Source organism: Rhinopithecus bieti, unplaced genomic scaffold, assembly GCF_001698545.2.
Source record: "Rhinopithecus bieti isolate Rb0 unplaced genomic scaffold, ASM169854v2 scaffold_26532, whole genome shotgun sequence".
Classification (NCBI taxonomy): domain Eukaryota; kingdom Metazoa; phylum Chordata; class Mammalia; order Primates; family Cercopithecidae; genus Rhinopithecus; species Rhinopithecus bieti.
Window position 1 is genome coordinate 981,887 of NW_016812934.1, and position 4,010 is coordinate 985,896.

Consider the following 4,010-nt stretch of genomic DNA (forward strand, 5'->3'; position numbering starts at 1 on the left):
ACTAAGCCCTGGAAGCTAAGCAACCCCTTCCATCTCCTAGCCTTCATTAGGAATAAGTGCCTCTGATTTACAGCTTTTATGAACTTTACCATCCTTTTCTCAGCAACCGTGCATCTGTAACTTTGGGGCTGAGCAACTGTGAAAGGTGATGCCTCCCTTACAGCAAGGTGGGATCTGCAGATAGGGAGGATCTTTCATCTCTCATAGGAATCCTTGCTGGAGACACATAGTGCCTAAGTATTTTCTGTGCTGAGCATAGAATTAACCTGTGTTTTGGGGAGGGTCATCCTGAAGACAGTAATCATGTTAGTAGCATGGAAAAAGGTTTAGGGTTAGATCTGTGTTTGAAGATCAGCTCTTACTAGTTTTGTGATCTTGAGAACAAGACTTTACCTCTCTAATCTTTATATGAAAGATGAGTTCTCTTCCCATACCTCATCCTTGGGATTTCAGAGCTGGAATGTTCTTCGTATTATGTGTCTATTGCCTAAACAGCGCCTGAAGGATCTGCATATGCCCATGGATCTAAATATGAGCAGGGTTGGGGGGATGAGACAGACAGCTGGACCTGTCAGCAGGGGCAACCTAAGCATTCCTGGAAGTGGATTCTTCAGCCCTGGTCACATGGCTGTTGAGTCGATACAGGTTATTTCTTTTCAGATGTCTGTTCAAGGGGAAGCTTGGGCTTCCTTGCAGCATGGCAGCGGTTTTCTCAGAGCAGGTTTCCCAAAAGATGAGTGTCAGGTGGAAGATGTATCACCTTTTATGATAAGCCTTGAAAGACAATGCCACTTCTGGGATAGACTATCAGAGGCAGTCAAAAAGTCTGGTGCAGTTTCAAGGGGTAAAAATGTAGAACCTACCTCTTGGTGTCTGGCAAAATAGATGGGACATGTGATGATCATTTTTGGAAAATATGACCTGCCATTCTACCAACATCCTGGCCTTATATTCATGATGCCTTCCGAGTTGAATCCAGCTACCCAGAGCTCAAGCATGAGTCTCTGCTGCCTTGCCTGTGTGGGCTGAGCCAGTGTACAGCACCAGCCTGGAAGCCCTAGGGATTTGACACTTCCAAAGGCCATCCCGGCCATCAGGGAATCCTTGATTTTTCTCTTTTTACTTTCTAGGATCACCTCCCAAATAAACCACTTGTACCCAAATCTTTGAGTCTTCACCAAAATCAAATACTTGAAGAGGTCCAAAACTGAATTTGGAAGACTTATTTTGGCCTTTAGAGGAAGCCTAAAGAGGAATGCAGCTGTTTCCCGAGGTGATTCAGGTGCCTCTCATGTTGTTAGATGAGTTCTAAATTTCTCTTCAAAGAATCAATGTCAGTATGTTCAATTCTCTACCTTCTACTTTTTTAGTTAACTTCCTCGTAAAGCAACCTTTTTCAATTACTTGCTCTTTCTCTACCCCGAGTCATTCCGGGTTACTGGCCCCTTTCGCCACCCCCAACTCTGACTCATTCCGGGTTACCAGCCCCTATTGCCACTCCCAACTCTGACTCATTCCAGTTACCTGCTCATTCTCCACCCTGACTCATTCCGATTTCCTTCTCTGTCATAACCATTTTTCCCGCCAAACCACTCACCCCGTCACTCTTTAAATTAGCCAATCGGAATTAGTTTAGCCTATTCAGCCTAACCCTAGCCAACAGGGGAAGGACACAGCAGCAGGGACCACGTGTGCCAGGGATAAGAACCCCTTTCCCTCCCTTGTCCAAGTGTGCACTCACCATTGCCCCATCTGTGAGACTGTACCCTTCTATAGAAGTAAATTGCCTTGCTGAGGATTAAAAAGAAAATTTTATATTCCAGTGCTATTTCTTTTGCAGCACTGCAACTTTATAACAAATTGGGGGCCCCTCGGGGATTACATTCCCCTCCGGGGGTGGTCTCTGGTTCTGTCTCATGAGGCTTGCCCTGCCCCCTTGTGGCAGTCCTAGGGGTGAGAAATCAGGACCCACCCAGTGGGAGGAATAACCCGAGCTCTCTGCAACGTGGAAAGAAACCGGCCAGCAACCTGGGGTAAAGGATCCTCCACAACGGCCATGCAAGTCTGTGCATGGACTGAGGAAAAGATACCACGGGAGCCGGTAAGGTATTTCCTTGGTGGTTGGGACCAAGATAAGAAAGCAGCAGGGGGGCGGTGAAGTATTCCTTGGTTGGGGTGGCTTAGAGGTTAAAAAGAGGTGAGAGATCCCCATTGGGGGGATTGAATCTTACACAAACCTCCAGTAGTAGAAAAGGCAAGAAATTTCCAGTGGGGGCAATTGAGTCTCACCCCAAAAGGTGAGAAATTTCTAGTAAGGGAAATTGAAGCTTACCCCCAAACCATCAAGATGGGAAATACCCCAAGCAAGACAGGGAGCAAGAGGGATAAAGATGGTAACAAAGATATCTCCCCAGATAGTCCCCTAGGTCTCATGTTAAAATACTGGAAGGCTAATGAAAGGATTAAATATCGGAAAAAGCAATAAATGAAAAAATATTGCTTTCATTTGGACTCAGGGACCCATCCTCAAACCCTCAATCTTCTGGCCAAAGTTTGGGTTAAATGAAGATGTAATGTGTCAGCTCCTAATCTGATATATTGATAAAAGTCCAGTGTCTCAAGAAGAACTAGGCTATTCCATTTGCTGGAGGCAAGGACCTGCCTTCCTTTTTCCCTTAAGAACAAATAGGGAAGAACCCAATCTGGCACCTCAAAATGATAAGTCAGAGGAGCCAGCTCTCATGCTGAAAGCCTTCAGCACATGGGATCCCCTAGACTATCTTCCTCCACTCAGTGTCCCCAATCTTTCCCCTCAGACAGCCACTGCCACCTCAGATCCCATCCCAAATCCCACATCCTCCTTATAACCCTGACTCTTGGGAATTACTGTCCCACCAGCCTGTTCCCTCCCAACCTAAATACCCCTCTCCAAGAGGACTCCACCGTGAGGTAGCACAATGTAAAAAAGATACTCAGAATTTCCCGTTTCCCTCCATACCTAAGGGGTCAGCCCAGACCCTCTTCCCTTTGAAAGAGGTACCATAAGGAGGGGGTGGCCGTTAGCTTTGTAAATCCTCCCTTAACCAGTTCAGAAATCTGGAATTTTAAAAAGGAGCTTAAACCACTACTAGATGATCCTTATGGAGTGGCAGACCAAATTGACCAATTCTTAGGACCTAATTTATACACTTGGATTGAGTTAATGTCCATCTTGGGCATCCTGTTTTCAGGGCAAGAAAGGAGAATGATTCGTAGGGCTGCTATGGTAGTTTGGGAACATGAGCACCCTCCGGTGAAAATGTTCCTACCATGGACCAGAAGTTCCCTGCCCAAGACTCCTGGTGGGACAATAACAACGCAGATCAACAGGAAAATACGCAAGACCTAAGGGAGATAATAAAAGGAATATCGGGAATCAGTACCCCAAACTTGAAATCTTTCTAAAGCATTTGATATATAACAGGAAAAGGATGAAGGGCCTATAAGATTCCTAGACAGACTGAGGGAGCAAGTGAGGCAGTATGCAGGCCTCAATTTGGATAATCTCCTTCGGCAAGGAATGTTAGAACTCCAATTTGTCACCAAAAGTTAGCCAGACATTTCAAATAAGTTACAAAAGAGACAATTAGAGCTTCTCAGGGAAGCTCAGAAAGTGTATGTGAAAAGGAATGAAGAAAAACAAACAAGACAAAACATGTTTTCCACCTTCCAACCAATGGCTCCAAACCCAGGTACTTCTAGACAGTTTCCACGGAGCCAGAAACTATAAAGGGTCCAAACACCTCTTTTAAAGGACCTCAGCCTCCATCTGGAGGACCAAGGTTCTCATCTACCAGGACCCCTAAAGAGTATGGGGGAACAGGGTTAAAGAATCCCAGAACTAAGAGGGAGGAAGGGCAAGATAGGTGCTATAGATGTGGAAGAACAGGCCAGTTCAAGAGAGGATGTCCTGAACTAAGAAAGGAGAAAGAAGCCCTTCCACTCATGACTTTGAGGAAAAATAGGGTGGG